Source organism: Choloepus didactylus, chromosome 4, assembly GCF_015220235.1.
Source record: "Choloepus didactylus isolate mChoDid1 chromosome 4, mChoDid1.pri, whole genome shotgun sequence".
NCBI lineage: Eukaryota > Metazoa > Chordata > Mammalia > Pilosa > Megalonychidae > Choloepus > Choloepus didactylus.
In genome coordinates, this window is record NC_051310.1 from 194,474,094 (window position 1) to 194,495,644 (window position 21,551).

Here is a 21,551-nt window from a genome sequence, read left to right on the forward strand (position 1 = left end):
TGTAACTGCCAAGTTGACAATAGGAGGACTATGATGGTTAGGTTCATGTGTCAAGTTGGCCAGGTGATGGTGCCCAGGTGTCTGATCAAGCAAGCACTGGCCTAACCATTCCTGCAAGGATATTTGTGGTTGGTAAATAAAACAGAATGTTGGTTTATTAAATCACCAGAAAATTGGCTGCAGTCATGAATGATTACAGCAATGACAGGTGCATCTTCCAAAATGAGAGAATTCAATCAGCTGGATTTAATCCAATCAGTTGAAGACTTTTAAACAACACAGATAGAGGAACTTCACTTCTTCTTTGGCTAGCCAGCAAAGTGTTTCCTGAAGAGTTCATTGAACCTCTTCATCAGAGACGTCAGTTTGTTGCATTCCCTACAGAATTTGGACTCATGCATCTCCACAGTTATGTGAGACACTTTTATAAAATATTATATTTAGATACCTCTTGTTGATTCTGTTTCCCTAGAGAACCCTAACTAATACAATGGTATATCACAGAAAATAAATAAATACAAATACAGGCATTAATGGAAGAATTGGGGGACACAAAAGTTATAAGGCACAAATAGGTTAAGTATTGAAATGACAGAAGAGATTCTGGCATCATCAGTAGTGACTTTAATTTTAAATGTATTAAACTATCTAGTCAGAAGACAGAGGTTGGTAGAATGGTGAAAACTAATACTCAATTATATACTTGATTTAAGAGATTTACTTATATTCAAAGACACAAGTAGATTGGAAGAGAGTTGATGGAAAAATATATACCATGCAATAAGTAACAAAATAGAGAGCTGGGATAGCTGTAGCAATATCACATAAAATTTAGTTTAAGTCATAAAGAATTATGAGGGTCAAAGACAGTTATTACAAAGTGATAAATGGGTCAATTCAAGAAGATCTAGCAATTATAAATATATATATGCACCTAACAGCAGAGCCCCAAAATATATCAAACAAACACTAATAGATTTGAAGGGAGAAATTGACAGTTCTATATTAATAAGAGATTTTAATGCATCATTGTCCATAATGTATAGAATATCTAGTCAGAAGATCAATAAGGAAATACAAGACTTGGATGATATCCTAAACCAACTGGAATTAGCAGACATGCATACAACACTTTGCCAAAAAGAAAAGTAAAAAAATAAAAACAGAGAAAAGAGAATATGTATTATTCTCAAGTATGCATGGATCATTCTCCTGGAGAGACCATTCCTCAGGTCACAAAACATGTCTCAATATTAAAAAAAAATTAAAATGGTAAAATGTATATTTTCTGACAACAATGGAATGAAGCTAGAAATCAATAACAGAAATCAAAATGGTATATTAACAAATACATAGAAATTAAACAACAAGCACTTAAACAACCATCAGGTAAGAAAGGAATTCATAAGTGATGTGTGGAAATTTCTTGAGGCAAACTAATCCCAGAGCAAGCAGAAGGATGGCTATAACAAAGATTACAAAGGAGAAAAATGAAATAGAAAATAGCATCAAGAACAAAAAATGCAATAGAATCAACAAAACCAAAAGTTGGGCCTTTGTAAAGATGAACAAAATTGCCAAAATTTTACTTAGATTGATAAATAAAAAAAAAAAAAAAACAGAAAGCATAAATATAAGGAAATTCAGAAGTTAAAAGAGGAGCAATACTACTTATCATGCTGAAAAAAGGGACTATCAGGTGATAGTATAGGCAAAGTTATACCAATAAGTTAGATAATCTTGATGAAATTGGACAAATGATTCAAAACATACAAACTAAATAGATTGACTTAAGAAGAAATAGAAGATCTCAAGAAACTGATTACTAGTAAAGGGATTGAGTCAGTAATCAAAAACATGCCAACAACAACAACAAAAAAGCCCAGAAACAAATGGATTCACAGGGGAATTCTACCAAAAATTCCAAGAAGACAACTCTCCTTCTGCTCAAATTTTCCAAAATTTTGTAGAGGTGGGAAGACTCCATAATTTATTCTACAAGGTCAATATTACACTCATAAAACACTAGATAAAGTTATCAGAAGAAAAGGAAATTATAGAACAATATCTTATGACTATAGATGCAATAATCCTCAACAAAATGCTATGAAACTAAATCTAATAGCATTTTAAAAGAATCATACACCATGATAAAGTGGGATTTATCCCTGTTAGGTAAGGTTGTTTCAACATAAAAACTCGATTAATATGATCCACCACACTAACACAATGAAGAGAAAAGAAATGACCATCTTGACAGATGCAGAAAAGTCATTTGACAAAATTCAGCGTTCTTTCTTGATAAAAGCACTTAGAGCACTAGGAATAGAAGGAATATTCCTTATCACAATAAAGGGCATACATGAAAATTCTACAGATAATTTTCTACTTAATGATGAAAGACTGAAAACTTTTCCTCTAATATCAGGAACAAACAAGGATATCTACAGTAATTATTATTATTCAACATTGAAGTTGAATAACCACTTAAACAACTAAGTAAGAAAATCTAATAAAAGATGTCAAATTGAAAATGAAGAAGTAAAATTATCTTTATTTGAAGATGACATGAGCCTATGTACAAAAAATCCTGAAAACTCCATAGCAAAAACCTGTGAGCTAATAAATGAATTCAGCAAAGTGGTGGGGTACCAGATCTACACCCAAAGTCTTTAGTGTTTATATAAAGAAGCAATGGAGAATCATAAGAAAAAATAGGAAAAAATTCCATTCACAATAGCCACCCAAAGAATCAAATATCTAAGATAAATCAAACCAAGGGTGTAAATGACTTGTACACAGGCAACTACAAAATACTGTTAAAATAAATCAAAGAAGAGATTAATAAATGGAAGGATATTCTATGTTCATGGATTTGGAAGACTAAATGTTGTAGTAGCTTGAAGTTGAATGGCCCCAGAAACTCATGTTCTTAAAGCTAATCCATTCCTTTGGGTGTAAACCTATTGTGGATGGGCCCTTTTGGTTAGATTATTTCAGATGAGGCATGAGCCAGGTGGGTATATATTCTCTTACTGGAGTCCCTTATAAAAGGATGGAAACAGAGATAAAAGACACAAAGCTGGGAAACAAAACCACAGAAACAGGAAGGAAGTCACTGTAGCCAGAAGCTAGAATGAATGAAACCTGGAAGAGAAAGAAGAGAGAAGAAGATGCCACCATGTGACTTGCCATGTGACAGAGCAGTCCAGGACAGCTGCCAGCCTGCCTTCAGAGAGAAGGTACTAACTTTATGATATTTTGATTTGGACATTTTTCTCAGACATAGAATTTTAAGTTTGTAAGTTAAAAAATCCCCATTGTAAAGGTGTGGATGTGTTGGACATCCTCACCTGGACTGGTGTTGATGTTGTCACAAACTTTGGGATTGGCGGTTTGATGTGTTGAGCCCTCGATCATGGGACTTGCCCTTATGAAGCTCATTACCACAAAGGAGAGTCTAAACTTGCATGCAGTTGTGCCTAAGAGTCTCCCCCTGAGTACCTCTTTGTTGCTCAGATGTGGCCCTCTCTCTCTCTAACTGAGCCATCTCGACAGGTGAACTCACTGCCCTCCCCCCTACATGGGACCTGACTACCAAGGTTGTAAATCTCCCTGGCAATGCAGAATATGACTCCCAGGGATGAATGTGGACCCAGCATCATGGGACTGAGAGTATCTTCTTGACCAAAAGGGGGATGCAATATGAGATGAAATAGTTTCAGTGGCTGAGAGATTTCAAATGGAGTCGAGAGTTCACTCTGGTGGACATTCTTATGCACTATATAGATAACACCTCTTAGGTTTTAATGTATTGGAATAGCTAGAAGTAAATACCTGAAACTACCAAACTCCAACCCAGCAGTCTGGACTCCTGAAGACAATTATATAGTAATGTAGATTACAAGGGGTGACAGTGTGATTGTGAAGACCTTGTGGATCACACCCCCTTTATCTAGTGTATGCATGAGAAGAAAAATGGGGATAAAAACTAAAGGACAAATGGGGTGGGATGGGGGATGATTTGGGTGTTCTTTTTTCACTTTTATTTTTTATTCTTGTTCTGGTTCTTTCTGATGTAAGGAAAATGTTCAGAGATAGATTGTGGTGATGAACACATAACTATGTTATCATACTGTGGACAGTGGATTGTATACCATGGATGAATATTTGGTGTGTGAATGTATTTCAATAAAACTGAATTTAATTAAAAAAAGCCCCATTGTAAATGTTAATCTATTTATGATATAATGCATTTCAGCAGCTTTTACAACATAAAACAATCATTAAGATGTCTATTTTACCCAAAGCAATTTATGAATTCAATCTCAATAAAAATTCCAACAATCTTCTTTTAAGAATAGAAAAGCCAATCATCAATATTATTTGGAATTTTAAGGGGAGCCAAATAGATAATGCCGTCTTGGAAATAGGAATAAATTTGGAGGATTCACACTTCCTGATCTTAAAACATATTACAAAGCCAAAGCAATCAAAATAGAATGGAGGTGGGAGGGGCAAGATGGCAGAGTGGTGAGGTATGGGTTTTAGTTTCTCTTCTGGGTCAGGTGGTAGAAAGACAGGAACTGCGTGGACTGGACCCACAGAGGAATTTGAGTTTGGATATACTTCATACAACACTCACAAATGCATGAAGCAGCGGTGATCAGTGAAATCTGTAAGTTCTCATGAACAGGGGGCCCATGCCCCTCCATGCCAGGCAGAATCCCAAGGGAGGATTGGCCATGGGGACTGGGAACCAGGAGGGAGAGCTGCAGTTGCAGCACTGATTAACAAACTCAGACTCATGAACAAAAATGCCAACAATATATAAACTGAGAGCAGACACTACAGAATCTGGGAGCAGCTGACCAGTAGAGAGGAGATAGGGCTATCAAAATCAGCAAAAAAGCAAAGCAAACAAAACATAAACAAAAACAAAAATGAAAAGCCTTTTTGGAGTTCTGGTGAATATAATACTGAGAAGGGCAGGGTTCAAACAGAATCAGGCACATATGCAAATCCAGGGGGCAAGAACCCTTGTCTTAAAAGCTGGTATCTCTGCTTTCTTGATTGTTCCTTAATCACCCTCAACTCCTTGTCTTTTAGCATTTCAATAGCCTATTAGATTTGCAAGGAGTATAAATAGTCCATACCAGACCCTTCTTTTTCTTTTTTCATCTTTTAAATCTTTTTCTCTTTTTTAAAAGTAATTATTATAAGAAGCAAATTACAGAAAGACTCAAAGACATATAAACTGGGCCCAGTGAAGAGCAGAGCTAAGATAGCTCTGAGGGACAAAGCAATAAGTCTAGTGGTGGAGAAAATTTGCTAAACACCATAACTTCCCAAGAAAACAGAGGTGTGGCCTTCCTTTTGGGAACTCAGTCTCCAGGGGCTGGAATTCATAAACCAGTTACAGTCAGCCACACCCCCAACAGGGTCAGGGTCAGTTACCAGGAGAACTAAAGGCTCCAAGTCTCCTGTCAATGGTGGGAGACTGCACACTGACAAGCACCACCTGCTGGACAGCTTAGTAGAAGAACAGAGTCTAACAGCCTCACAAGAGGGTCTCATTCTCAAGAAAACTCCATACCATCCTCCTGAAACCTAGGACTCTCTGGACTGGGAAAACCTGAATAGGGTTGACCATATCTGAAGAGAGCATAATGCAAAAAGTCTACATATAGGCAGGAAAGAAGCAGAAAAACAAGAGGTGAAAAACTGATCAACTAAACAGAATCTAAGTTAAAGGTCAAGAATAAGCTGAACTGAACTCTAAAGGTTAGAGAACAAAGCCAACCAAGAAAACCCAGGTAAAAGAATGAAAACAACTCCAGAATAAACTAATCAAGAAAGCCAGATGCCTAGACAGCTTAATATAATGAGCCATTCTAGGAAACACAAAAATAAGGACAAGCCAAAGGAACAAACTAATAGTTCAAAGAAGATACAGGAGTTGAAGAAATTATTGCTAAATCAATTCAATGAAATGAAGGAAGAACTGATTGGACATGTTCAAACAAAACTAAATCAATTCAAAAATAAAGTCAATGAACTGAAGGAAGCCATAGGAAAATAGAGGAAGGATAAAAAGAGGACACTGAATGAACATAAGGAAGAATTCATAAACTTGAAAAAACAAATGGCAGAATCTGAGAATGAAGGGCATAACGGAGGAGATGAAAAAGACAATGGAGGGATATGAGAGTAGATTTGACCAGACAGAAGAAAAAATTAGTGAATTGGAAGGCCAGAGATCTGAATTCACACAAAAGAACAGATGTGAAAAGAATGGAAAAATATGAGCACAGTCTTAGGAAGCTGACTGAAAACATGAAATGCACATATGTATGTGTTATGGGTGTCCCAGAGGGAGAAGAGAGGGGAAAAGGGGCAGAAAATATAATAGAAGAAATAATCACTGAAAATTTCCCAACTCTTATGAAAGACAGAAAATTAGAGATTCAAGAAGTACAGCACAGCCCAAAGAGAATATACCCTAATAGACCTACTGCAAGACACTTACTGTTCAGATTGTCCAATGTCAAAGACAAAGTGACAATTCTGAAAGCAGCACACAAAAAGCAATCCATCACATACAAGGGAAACCCAATCAGATTTTGTACAGATTCCTCCATAAAAGCCATGGACATGGGAATACAGTGGTATGATATATTTAAGATACTGAAAGAGAACAACTGCAAACCAGGAATTCTATATCTGACAAAACTGTCCTTCAAAAATGAAAGAGGGATTAAAATATTTTCAGACAAACAGACACTGAGAGAGTTCATGAATATGAGACCAGCACTACATGAAATACTAAAGTGAGTGCTACAGGCTGATACAAAAAGACAGGTCAAAGAGGTTTCAAGAAGAGTGTAGAAATGAAGATTATCAGGAAGAGTAAAAAGAGAAAGAGGAAAAAATAAGACATGATGTGTAAAATCCAAAAGACAAAATGATAGAAGAACTGCCCTTAGAATAATAACACTAAATGTTAATGGATGAAACTCCCCAATAAAAAAACACAGACTGGCAGACTGGATTGAAAAACAGGACCCATTTTTGCTGTATACAAGAAACTCATTTTAGATACAAGTACAAAAATAGGCTGAACATGAAAGTTTGGAAAAAGATATTTCATGGAAAGTGCAACCAGTCAAAAGTGGGGGTAGCTATATTAATATCAAACAAATAGACTTCAAAAGTAAAACAATTATAAGAGATAATAAAGGACACTGTAAATTAATAAAAGGGTCAATTCATCAAGAACACATAATCATAAATATTTATGCACAAAGCCAGAGTGCCCCAAAATTCACAGGGAAACACTGAGAACAGTGAAAGGAGAAGTAGATAACTCCACAGTAATAATCAGAGACTTCAATACACCACTCTCATCAATGATAGAACATCTAGACAGAAGATCAACAAGGAAACAGAGATGTTGAATTGTTGATAAATGAACTAGACTTGACAGACATTTAAAGAACACTACACCACAGAACAGGATACACATTTTTCTCAAGTGCTCATGGAACATTCTCTAGGATAGACAACTTGCTGTGTCAGAAAGCAAGTCTCAACAAATTTAAAAATATTGATATTATAAAAAACACTATCTCAGTTCATAACAGAATGAAATTGGAAATAAATAACAAGCAGAAGATTGTAAAATTCACAAATATGTAGAGACTAAACAACACACTCAGATAACCAGGGGGTAAAGGAAGAAATTAACAAGAGAAGATAGTAAATACTTCAAAGCAAATGACAATGAAAACACATCCCAAAACTTATGGGATGCAGCAACAGCAGTGCTCAGAGGAAAATTTATTGCCATAAATGCCTATATTAAAAGAGAAGAGTGAGGAAAAATTGAGGAGTAAACTGTCCACCTGGAGGAACTAGAGAAAGAACAGCAAACTAACACAAAACCAAATAGAAGGAAAGAAATAGAGGTTAGAGCAGAAATAAATGAGACTGAAAACAGGAAAACACAGAGATAATCAACAGAACAAGATGCTGGTTCTTTGAGAAAATAAAAATAAATGATGGACCCTTAGCTAGGCTAATAACAAAAAAAGAGAGCAAATGCAAATAAATGCAATCAGAAACAGGAAAGGAAACATAACTACTGACCCTGCAGAAATAAAGGAGATAATGAGGAGATACCATGAGCAACTATATTTTAATAAACTGGACAACTTACATGAAATGGACAACTTCCTAGAAAAGCATAAACAACCAACATTTACCTGACAAGAAATAGATGACCTCAACAAACCAATCACAAGTAAAGAGATTGAGTCAGTCATCATAAAGCTCCCAAGAAAGAGAAGCCCAGGACCAGATGGCTTCACATGTAAATTCTACCAAGCATTCAAGAAAGAATACCATCCTGCTCAAACCATTCAAAAAAATTGAAGAGGAGGGGGAAGCTACACAACTCATTCTATGAAGCCAACATCACCAAAATCAGACAAAGATACTACATAAAAGGTAATTATAGACCAATCTCCTTAATGAATATAGATGTAAAAATCATCACCAAACTACTGAAAAATTGAATCCAGCAGCATACTAAAAAAATTATACACCACAAACAAGTGGAGTTTATTGCAGGTATGCAATGCTGGTTCCACACAAAAAAAAATCAATTAAGGTAATACACCATGTTAATAAATCAAAGAAAAAACCACATGATCATCTCAACCAATGCATAAAAGGCATTTGACAAAATTCAACATTGTTTCTTGATGAAAACACTTCAAAGGATAGGAGTAGAAGGGAATTTTCTCAATATGATAAAGGCAATATATGAAAAAAACACAGTTAACATTGTACTCAATGGTGAGAGACTGAAAGCTTTCCCTCTAAGATCAGGAGCAAGACAGGGATGCCCACTGTCACCATCATTATACAACATTGTGCTGGAAGTTCTAGCTAGAGCAATTAGGCAAGAAAAAGAAATAAAAGTGATCCAAAATTGGAGAAGAAGAAGTAAAACTTTCACTGTTTGCAGATGACAAGATTCTATATGTAGAAAATCCAGAAAAATCTACAGCAAAGCTATTAGAGCTAATCAATGAATAAACCCAAGTGAAGGATACAAGATCAACATGCAAAAATCCATAGTGTTCTTATACACAAGTAATGGGCAACAAGAAGAAGTACTAAAACATATTCCACTTACAGTAGCAGCCAACAGTATCAAGTATTTAGGAATAAATTTAATGAAGGCCACAAAAGACCTATTTAAAGAAAACTATCCAAAACTGCTAAAAGAAATTGAACAAGACCTAAAGAAATGAAAGAACATACTGTGTTCATGGATTTGAAGATTAAATATAATTAAGATGTGAACTCTACCTAAAATGATTTATATATTCATTGTTATACAAATTAAAATCCCAACAACTTACTTTGCAGAAATAGAAAAACCAACAACCAAGTTTATTTGGAAGGGCAAGGTGCCCTGAATAGCCAAAAATATCTTGAGAAAGAGGAACAAAGTGGGAGGTCTCACAGTACCTGACTTGGAAGCATATTACAAATCTCCAGTACTCAAAACAGCATGGTACTGGCATAAGGACAGAGATAGTGACCAATGGAATCCAACTGAGCGTTCAGAAATAGTCTCTTGCATCTATGAACAATTGATCTTTGATAAGGCAGTTAAGCCAAAGCAAATGGGACAGAGCAACCTCTTCAATAAACAGTGTTTGGAGAACTGGATATCCGTTTCCAAAAGAATGAAAGAGGACTCCTACATCACACCTTATACAAAAATTAACTCCAACTGGATCAAAGACCTAAACATAAGCTCTAAGACCATAAGACTCTTAGAAGAAAACATAAGGCAGTATCTTAAAGATCTTGTGATTTGGGATGGTTTCCTAGACCTTGCACCCAAAGCACCAGCAACCAAAGAACACATAGACAAATGGGTTCTCCTCAAAATCAAACACTTTTGTACATCAAAGATCTTCTGTTACTGACACACATTGAACATCAGTATGGAATGGGTGGAATAGGTAAGAACCAAACAAAGAACTGTAAGTGTCCCGGGCCATGAAATCTGGCACCCCTCCCCCCACTGGCTCAGCAGGCTGTCTTGGCATTGGTTCCCTGAGTGTATAAGGAGCAGTCTCAGCTGGAAGCAAGCAGGCTGGCTTAACAAGACTCCAAATGCAGAATCAATTAATAAATTTGGACTGATGAATAAAACCTCCAACACAGATAAACCAAGAGCAAGGATGAAAGGAACTAGGGGCAGGACATCATCAGCATGGCTATATAAACAGCTTCCAAAATCTTCTACCCAGATATCCAGCAGAAAAGGAGGATAACCTTGACTTGTTGAGAGCTGTGGAGGAGGTTATGAAAGGGAGAAGGACCCTACAGCTGCAGAATTCAAAAAGAGAGCTATAAAGTGGAGAAGTCCATTCCAGGCTATTGGGTCTTTTCCTCTCCCCTCAGTTTCATGTAGCACAGAAGGAACTTAGAATCAGCAGTTACAATTCCTCTTATCTCCCACCAGGGACATAGAATAAAACATCACTCACAGTGACAAGACAGTTCCCCATCATTTGGCAATCATACGGATAGGGAGGATATTTCAAGGCCTAAATCAGTGAGGGGTGAAGAGTCTGAGAAAGTGGGCAGAGGTCATTTCTAGTCTTGTCTTAAAGCTCTTTCCCAACCCTTGACAAACATAGTATCTGGTGGCCAAATACATGCCTGTGAGACAGCTTAAAACTCTGGCAGCTGGAGGTGTCCTCTGCCGGAGAGGGAGTGGGAGACAGCTTCAAATTGAGTCAGATATTTAACAGCAAAGTGAGGGTGCAGGAAACCCACAGCTTCAGCCATGCCCAGTCAGAAAGGGACACAGAAGGGTAATTCAGCACCACACAACCAGACTCAGCTGTGCTGAAAGAGATAATTGAGGACAACACATCAATACTCAGCTAAGAAACAACAGATCCACCCATCCAGATTCACTCAGACTCAAAGTGGTAATTCAGTCCCACCCAGCCAGACTTACCTGGGCTCTAAGTGGTAATTCACCCCACCCAAAGGAGGAAGAGAAATAAACCAAATAAAGTTTTAGTGGCTGAGAGATTTCAAATGAATTTGGGAGGTCATTTTGAAGGTTATTCTTACATGTTATATTGATATCCTTTTTAGTTTTTAGTGTATTGGAATAGATAGAAGGAAATACCTGAAACTGTTGGACTGCCATTCAGTAGCCTTGATTCTTGAAGTTGACTTTATGACTATAAAGCTTATATAGTGTGACTGTGTGATTGTGAGAACCTTGTGGCTCACACTCCCTTTATCCAGTATATGGTCAGAAAAGTAGAAAAATGGGGGAAAATATAAATGAATAATGGGGGTATAGGGGCATGGGATGTTTTGCATACTCTTTTTTTATTTTCATTTATTTTTATTCTTATTTTTTTATTTTTGAGTCAATAAAATGATCAAAAATTGATTCTGGTGATGAATGCACAACCATATGATGATACTGTGAACAATTCATTGTACACTTTCAATTATTTTATGGTATGTGAATATATTTCAGTGAAATTGTGTTAAAAAAATAATATCAGCCAAAGGAAAATGTGAAAAAAGACTTTATCAGATATGTGGTTGCCAAATATTTTCACCCATTATGTAAGTTAACATTATACTTTCATGATATAATATTTTAAGTTGCAAAAGTTTTAAGTTTTGATGAAGTCCCATTTCTTTACTTTTTATTTTGTTTCTTGTACTTTGGGTGTTAAATCCAAGAAACAATTGCCTAACATAAGATTAGGAGGTTTCTTCCCTACATTTCTTCTAGGAGATTATATTTCTGTTCTTATATTTAGTCATTTGATCCATTTTAAGATGGCTTTTGTATTGGTGTGTGGTAAGGGCTACCCTATTTTGATAATTGGTAACTATTTCCTCAGTGGCCTTTGTTGAAGAGACCAATCATTCCCAGTTGAATGATCTTATACCCCTTCTAGGAAATCAAGTGATCATAAATAAGAACATTGATTTATGAGCTTTCAATACAATTCCATTGGCCAATATGAATGTCTTTCTGCCAGGTCAATTCTATTTATTTTAATTTTAATGCAATTTTATTGAGATATATTCACATAACCTACAATTAAAGTGTCCAAGCAGTTGTTCACAGTATCATCATATAGTTGTGCATTCATCATCACAATCATTGAACATCTTCATTACTCCAAAAAAATAAAATAAAAGAGAACAACCAAAACATCCCATTCCCCCTTCCCCTATTGTTCATTTACCTTTTTAAATTAAATTTAGTTTTACTGAGATATATTCACATACCTTACAATCATCTATGGTGTACAATCAACTGTTCACAGTATCATCGTATTGTTATGCCTTCATCAACCCAATCTATTTTTGACCACTTTCCTTACATCAGAAAGAATCAGAATCAGAATAAAAATAAGAAATAAAATTAAAAAAGAAGACCCAAATCATGCCCCCTGATCCACCCTATTTTTCATTCAGTCTTTGTCCCCATTCTTCTACTCATCCATCCATATACTGGATAAAGGGAGTGTGACCACAAGGTTTTCACAATCACACTGTCATCCCTTGAAAGCTACATTGTTATACAATCATCTTCAAGTGTCAATGCTACTGGGCTGGGGTTTGATAATTTCATATATTTACTTCTAGATATTCCAATACATTAAAGCCTAAAAATTGTTATCTACCTAGTGTATAAGTGTCCACCAGAGTGACCTCTCCACTCCATTTGAAATCTCTTGGTCACTGAAGCTTTATTTTGTTTCATTTCACATCACTTTTAGGTCAAGAAGATGTTCTCAATACCATGAGGCCACATCCATATTCATTTCCAGAAGTAACATCCTGCATTGCCAGGGAGATTTATGCCCCTGGGAGTCACATTCCATGTTGGGGGGGAGGGGGCAGTGAGATCACACACTGAGATGACTTAGCTAAAGAGAGAGGACCACATCTAAGCAAAAAAGAGGCACTCATGGGGAGAAACTTAGGCACAATTATAAGCAGGTTTACCTCTCCTTTGCAGTAGCAAGCTTCATAAGAGGAAGCCCCAAGACAGATGGCTTGGCATACCAAGCCATCAGCCCTCAACGTTGTGAGAACATCAACAACAATCCAGGTTAGGAAGTCCAACACTTCTGCATTTCTTCTCAGCTCCTCAGAGGCTCCCTGCATATATATTTTTATTCTCCACCCAAACTCCTTTGGGATGTGTTGCTATCTCACTCTAACCTATACAAACCTACCATATCTCACTTCCTATTCAAAGTTCCATGTAATTGTGTTGTTTGAACAAACTGAGTGTAGAAGTTATATTGTCTAGAAAATATAGATCCTACACCAAATAAACATCTCTTCCCTTGGCCTCACATGGAAGTTGAAGTTTTAACACAGTCAGTTTCAACCTTTACATTTTGGCTTGATTTGCCTTAGTCTTAACTAGGTCTGCTTCATTCACATCTCTAATTGAAGTCTGGGCTCTATTTCAGCTTTTTTTTTTTAATAAATAGTTGCTGTATGCATTAATATTGACATTCATATCTGCTGAGCTCCAGCTCTGAGTTTCAAGTGTCACACAGATGCCTAATGTTCCTGAGACCAAACAGATTATACACAAAGGGATAAGCATGCTGGAATTCAGAGATAGCCATTACAACTCAGGAATAGATTTGACACAGGCCTCTAGCCCAATGGCTGCCCTGTGGTCTGAAAATGTAAGGGCACCCCAAGTGTTCACGTGATGGTAGAGGTGTTGTGGCCTTAGCAGCTTGAGGTAGGTATATGAGGGTGATTCTGCAGCCCTGAGGATCACATGTCCCCAGGATGGATGGTGAGCTTTTGACTATCCCATTAGGATGCTATACTGGTATGCCCAAGGGCAAATTCCAATTTGGTTTGGAGTAGATGGAGGTTTAATGAAGTGCTCCTGAACAAGCTTGGGCCTGCCTTTCTTTCACAATGGCACAGAAATTACTGCTGGATCTTAGACATGCAGCTTAGCATCCCAGAATCTCACTTAGCAGAGCTCACCATGAGGTATGCCCATGTTCAGTCAATGAACCCACTGGAAGTCAGGGAAATTTGGACATCTTTCATGTGTCTGTCCTGTCCAGTTTAAAGCTGACATGATGAATGGCTCATGGTGGTCTTAACGGTTGGATGTCTTGCTCTATTACTGCTTGCCAGAAGTCTTATTGTGGACCTATATGAGTGACTATCAAGGTGGTCCTGTGATGCAGAGACCACATGATATGTGGACAGGCTGATATTTTTTGAGTTGAGTTTGTTGGAGGCATGATGGTGGACAAGGATGGAGACTCTCAGAGTGCAGGCATGATGGTGCATACAGAATATTGTTTGTTTCTTTGTCCAGGAATTTAAATTGCCCTGAGTGAAATCTCTGTTCTGGGAGCCAACATACCCCAGCTCTGACAGAGAGAATGATCCACTCTAACTGTCAAGGATCACCCCAGGTCCCCCTACTACCTGGTGCTGAGCATGGCAGGGATTAACCACACGTGGCACATATATTGTTCCAGTTCTGATAGCAAGATTTTAGCAAAGGAAGAAGACTACTCCAATCTATCCCTCCCCAAATTTTCCGATGCCTGAGGGACTATGCCCAAGAGGCACTGAATTTGAAAATTCCTCTCATATCCCATGTAAGCCAGTCAGTGTAAGCTCACCCTGATCTGACCCTGTGCCTTCATGAGGAGGGAAACCAACACATGTGAAGAGCTTTTATTTAAATCATTTCTTCACCATGTTAACATTCTTTCATATTCCTTGTATAAAAAGGTTGTCTTTAACAATTGGAAATTTATTGGTAAAAAATGTCAATTTCTTTAATTATTCTTGTAGTATTTCATTGAAGAACAGAGACATTCTCTTATATATTCACAGGAACATTACCACAATCATTAAATTAACCTGGTTGTAGTACAAATATGTCATCTAGGGGCCTGGTCCCCACCTCAACAATTACCCAGTCATGTCCTACAGAACAAGCAAAATGTTAATGGTAATAATAATGTTAGAAATGTAGAAAGGAACAAAACAAAAATAGTGTCTGGTCTCATAGCAAACATTGCATTTCTTTTTTCAGGTATATTTATTCTCTTTCATCTGAATATTTCTCAATTATTTCCTTCATCTGAATAAATAAGAAAACTGAACCATCCTTTAAAAGAATGTTCCTCAAATTTTGTTTTTTTTCAGAGGTTTCTCTTGCTGAAATTGAGTTTCTGAATTTTAGGCCAGAGAGGCAGATAATTATTGTGCACACATGGTGATTATTTTTTAAATGAGAAGTTTAACTATTGTTTCTTTCAGTGTACTGAATACATTTTAAACATTATCTATAAGCTACTAAAACACACAAGAATAAAAAATCACCACTTTATAATAAATTAAAGCAAAGTTCCAGAAAAGCAAATAACCTGAAGTAAATACTTTGATTCCCCCATTGCACAAGTTTGCACTAATGGGTTATCTTCAAGGCATTTGTTTAAAGATTTCTAATATTATAAACAGTACCCTTCATACAGTCCATGTATTTCCTTGGGGTACATTTTATTGCTGCACAGACCTATGGTTCCTTTTTCCCTCTCTTGTCTTCTAGTTACAGTTATACTTCTTCAAAACCTCATATCCACTTTCAAATGCAGGATTCTCTGCTGTGCCTTGTGTGCAGAAGCAGCAGCACACCACACCATGGGTTACTGAATTTTTCACATTACTCCAAATAGGAATCCCTGTACCCAGCTGTGCCCAATAGAGAGCAGGAAATCCCAAGTTACCAAAATTCAGGGAAGAACTCTCACTGAGGCTCAAAGGAGTGGAGGAGACAGAGTCAGCACAGGTTCCAATGCAGCTTAGAATTCTAGTGTGTGCTTTAAATGTGCATGCACAAATTACATTGTCCCTCACTTGTGCCACAATGAGCCTCAGGTTGCTAAGCAAGTGGTCTCGAACTCAATGGCTGCCCTGTGGTCTGAAAATGTATGGGGCTCTCCAAGCATGCAGGTGATGATGGAGGTGTTGTGGTCTGAGCAGTTTGGAGTAGGTATGTGAGGATGACTCTGCAGCCCTGAGGATCACCTTCCCCCTGGATAGATGGTGAGCTTTTGACTCTGCTGTTAGGATGCTATACTGGTATGACCTAGGGAAAATTCCAATTTGATGTGGGGTAGACCAAGGTTTAATGAAGTGCCCCAGGTGAAGCTTGGGCCTGCCATTTTTTCACAATGGCACAGAAATTACCACGGGATCTTAGACCTGCAGGTTACCATCTGGAATCTCATTTAGCAGGGCTTACCTTGAGGCATGCCCAAGTTCAGTCAATGAACCCACTAGAAATCAGGGAAACTTTGACATCTTTGATGTGTCTGTCCTGCCCACTCTTTATATCTGACATGATGATTGGCTCATGGCTGTCTTAATAGTGGCATTTCTTGCTCTAATAATGCTTGCCAGAAGTCTCATTATGGACCTAAATGCTGAGTGACAATCAAGGTGGTCCTGCACTGCAGAGACCACATGGTATGTGGACAGGCTGATATTTTTTGAGTTGAGTTTGTTGGAGGCATGATGGTGGACAAGGATGGAGACTCTCAGAGGGCAGGCATGATCTTGCACTCAGAATATTGTGTTTCTTAGTCCAGGAATTTTCATTGCCCTGAGGGAATTCCCTGTTCTGGGAGCCCACATACTCTGGCACTGTCAGTGAGAATGATCCACAAGCAACTGTCAAGGATCACCCCAGGTCCCCCTATTACCTGGTGCTGGGCATGGCAGGGATTAACCACAGATGTGGTACATATATTTTTCCAGATCTGATCACAAGATTATAGCAAAGGAAGAAGACTTCCCTGAACTGTCCCTTCCCTAATTTGCTAATGCTCAAGGGAGTATGCCCAAGTGTCACTGAATGTGACCATTCTTCTCATATTGCATGAAAGCAGGTCAGCTTAATCTCACACTGAACTGATCCTGTGTCTTCATGGGGAAAGAAACCAACATATGTGAATTGCATTTATTTAATTCATTTCTTCACCATGTTATCATTGTTCTGTATTCCTTGTATAAATGCTTTTCTTTAACAATTGAAAATTTTTTGGTAAAAAAAAAAGTCAGTTTCTTTATTCTTGTAGTAATTCATAGAAGAACAGGGATATTCTTATATGTATTCACAGGAACATTACCACAGTCATTAAATTAACCTGGTTGTAGTACTTATATGTCATCTAGGGGCCTGGTCCCCACCTCAACATTTACCCAGTCATGTCCTATAGACCAAGCAAAGTGTTAGTAGTTATAATAATGTTAGAAATGTAGAAAGGAATAAAACAAAAATTATGTCCAGTCTCATATCAAATATTGCATTTCCTTTTCAGGTATATTTATTCTCTTTCATCTGAATATATCTCAATTATTTCCTTCATCTGGATAAATTAGAAAACTGCTGAACCATCCTTTAAAAGAATACTCCTCAACTTGTGTTTTTTTTATAAGTTCTTCCTGATGAAATAGAGTTTATCAATTTTTGGCTGGATAGGCAGATAATTATTGTGTCCTGATGGTGATTATTTTTTAAATAAGAAGTTTAATTTTTGTTTCTTTCAATGTATTGAATTCATTTTAAACATTATCTATAAGCTACAGAAACAAACAAACATCAAAAATCAGCACTTTATAATAAATCAAAACAAAGTTTCAGGAAAGCAAATAACCTGAAATAACTACTTTTCTTCCCCCATTGCACAAGTTTGCATTAATGGGTTATCTTCAAGGCATTTGTTTAAAGATTTCTAATATTATAAATAATACTCTTCATGCAGTCCATGTATTTTTCTTGGGGTACTTTTTATAGCTGCACAGATCTATGTTTCCTTTCTCCCTGTCTTGTTATCTAGTTACAGTTACACTTCTTCAAATCCTCATATCCACTTCCAAATAGAGGCTTTTCTGCTGTTCCTTATTACAGAATCAGCTACACACCACATAGGTTACTGAATTTTCCCATTACTCCATATAGGAGTCCCTGTAACCAGGTGTGCCCAATGTACAGCAGGCAATCTGAACTTAACAAAATTCAGGGAAGAATTCTCACTGGGGTTTGAACCAGTGGAGGAGACAGAGTCAGCACAGGTCCCAAGTGGCTAAGAATTCTAATGGGTGCTTGGAATGCACATGCACAAATTATGTTGCCCCACACCTGTGTCACAATGAGCATCAGATTGGTAAGTAACAGGTCTCTACCCAATGGCTGCCCTGTGGTCTGAACATGTAAGGGGCTCCCCAAGTGTGCAAGTGATGGAGGAGGTGTTGTGGCCTGAGCAGTTTGGAGTAGGTATATGAGGAGGATTCTGCAGCCCTGAGGATCACCTGCCCCCAGGATGGATGGTGAGCTTTGACTCTCCATTATGATGCTATGCCCAAGGGAAAATACCTTTTTGGTGTGTGTTAGACAGAGGTTTCATGAAGTGACCCCCACCAAGCTATATACTGCCTTTCTTTCACAGTGGCAAAGGAATTTATGCTGGATCTTAGACTTGCAGCTTTGCATCCTGGAATCTCACTTAGAAGAGCTCACCATGAGGCATGCCAATGTTCATTCAATGAACCCACTAGAAGTCAGGGAAATTTGGACATATTTGTTGTGTCTGTCCTGTCCACTGTTTACAGGTGACATGATGATTGGCTCATGGCTGTATTAATTGTGGGATTTCTTGCTCTATTAGAGCTTGCCAGAAGTCTCATTCTGGACCTAAATGCTGAGTGAGAATCAAGGTGGTCCTCTGATGCAGAGACCACATGATATATGGACAGGCTGATATATTTTGAGTTGAGATTGTTGGATGAATGATGGTGGACAAGGATGGAGATATGAAAAGGACAGGCATGATGGTGCACACAGAATATTGTTTGTTTCTTTGTCCAGGAATTTCCATTGCCTTGAGGGAAATCCCTGCTCTGGGAGCTAACATACCCTGGCTTTGTCAGTGAGAATAATCCACAAGTAACTGTCAAGAATCACCCCAGTTCCCCTTTACCTGGTGCTGGGCATGAAAGGGATTAACCACAGATGTGGCACATAGATTGTTACCGATCTGATAGCAATCTTTTAGCAAATGAAGAAGACTTCCCTGACCTATCCCTTCCCAAATTTGCTAATGCCCAAGGGAGTGTGCCCAAGTGACACTGACTGTGACCATTCTCATATCTCATGAAAGCAGGTCAGTGTAATCTCACCCTTATCTGACCCTGTGCCTTCATGAGGAGGGCAACCAACACATGTGAAGTGCATTTATTTAATTCATTTCTTCACCAAGTTAACATTATTTCATATTCCTTGTATAAAAAGGTTGTCTTTACCAATTGGAAATTTATCAGTAAAAAAAATCAGTTTCTTTAATTATTCTTATAGTATTTCAATTAAGAACAGAGACATTCTCTTTGTATTCACAAGAACATTACCATAATCACTAAATTGATGTGGTTGTAGTACATATATACCATATAGGGGTCTGGTCCCCAACTCAAAAATTACCCAATCATGTCCTATAGATGAAGCAAAATGTTATTAGTAATAATAATGTTAGAAATGTAGAAAGGAAAAAAACAAAAATAGTGTCCAGTCTCATATCAAACATTGCATTTCTTTTTCAGGTACATTTATTTTCTTTCATCTGAATGTATCTCAATTATTTCTTTCATCTGGATAAATTAGAAAACTGCTGAATCATACTTTAAAAGAATATTCCTCAACCTGTGTTTTTTCAGAGGTTCTTCCTGATGAAATTGAGTTTATGAATTTTTGGTTGGATAGGCATATAATTATTGTGTTCTCATGGTGATTGTTTTTTAAATGAGAAGTTTAATTTTTGTTTCTTTCAATGTATTGAATTCATTTTAAACATTATCTATAAGCTACAAAAACAGACCAACATCAAAAATCACACATAATAAAGCAAAGCAAACTTTCCAAAAAGGAAATAACCTGAAATAAATACTTTGCTACCCCCATTGCACAAGTTTGCATTAATGACTTATCTTCAATGTATTTGTTTAAAGATTTCTAATATTATAAACAGTACTCTTCATACAGTCCATGTATTTTCCTTGGGTAGTTTTTATTGCTGTGCAGACCTATTTTTCCTTTTCCCTCTCTCATCAGGTATTTCCATTGTCAATACTTCAAATAGATGCTTCTCTGTTGAGCCTTGTGTGCAAAATCAGCTACACTCCACACAAGAATTCCTGAATCTTTCCCATTACTCTAAATAGGAATCACTTTACCCAGGTGTGTCCAATACAGAGCAGGCACTCTCAAGTGAAGAAACCTCAGGGAAGAAATCTCACTGGCATTTGAACCTGTGGAGGTGACAGAGACATCCGAGCTTCCAAAGTGGCTTAGAATTCTGCCAGGATCTTGGAATGCACAGAAGCAAATTATTCTAACCCTCACTTCCTCACAATGAGCATCAGGTTGCTAAGCAACAGTCCTCTATCTCAGGCTGCCCCGAGGTCTGAACATGTAAGGGGTTCCCCAATTTTGCAGGTGATGTTGGAGGTGTTGTGGCCTATGCAATTTGGAGAAGGTGTATGAGGATGATTCTGCAGCCCCAGGGATCACCTGCACCCCTGATGGATGGTGAGCTTTTGACTTTCCATGTAGGATCCTGTACTGAAAGGTCCAATGGCAAATTCCAATTTTCTGTGGTGTAGGTTGGGCATTTATGAAGTGCCCTGGCCAAGCTTGTGCCTGCCTTTCTTTTCCAATAGCATGGAAATTACCACTGGATCTAAGACATGCAGCTTAGTGTCCTGGGTGCTCACTTACCAGAGCTGAACAGTAGGAATGCCCATGTGAATTCAATGAACCCTCTTGGAGTCAGGGAAGTTTGGACAACTTTGATGTGTCTGCCCTTTCCACTGTTTAAAGTTGACATGAAGATTCACTCATGGCTGTCTTAGTGGTGGGATTTCTGGCTCTATTTATGCTTGACAGAAGTATCACTCTGGGCCTAAAGCTGAGTGAGAGACAAGGAGGTCTTGTGATGCAGAGACTGCATTATGTGTACAGGGTGATATTTTTTGAGTTGAGTGGGTTGCAGACATAATTGAGGACACCGATGGAGACTCCTAGAAGGCAAGCATGATGTTGTACACTGAATATTGTTTGTTTCTTAGTCCAGAAAGTATCATTGCCCTGAGGGAAATCCCTGTTTTGGGTGCCACCATACAAGGGCTCTGACATTGGGAATGATCCAGAGGTAACTTTGAATGCCCACCCCAAGTCCCCCTTTTACATGGTCCTGGACTAGGGAGTGATTAACCACAAATGTGGCACATATTTTGTTCCAGATCTGAAAGCAAGATTGTTACCATAGGAAGAAGCCTTGCCGACCTCTCTGTTCCCGAATTTGCTGATGCCTAAGGGTATGGGCCCATGTGGCACTGACTGTAACCATTCT

General features: G+C 37.8%; 1 protein-coding gene across 1 annotated transcript in view; it reads right to left on the reverse strand.

The window, feature by feature from the left end:
* LOC119533089 (putative zinc finger protein 705E) overlaps positions 1 to 21,551 on the reverse strand; it is a 244,432-nt gene that overhangs the window by 26,612 nt on the left and 196,269 nt on the right. The gene's annotated exons all lie outside the window — the stretch shown is intronic.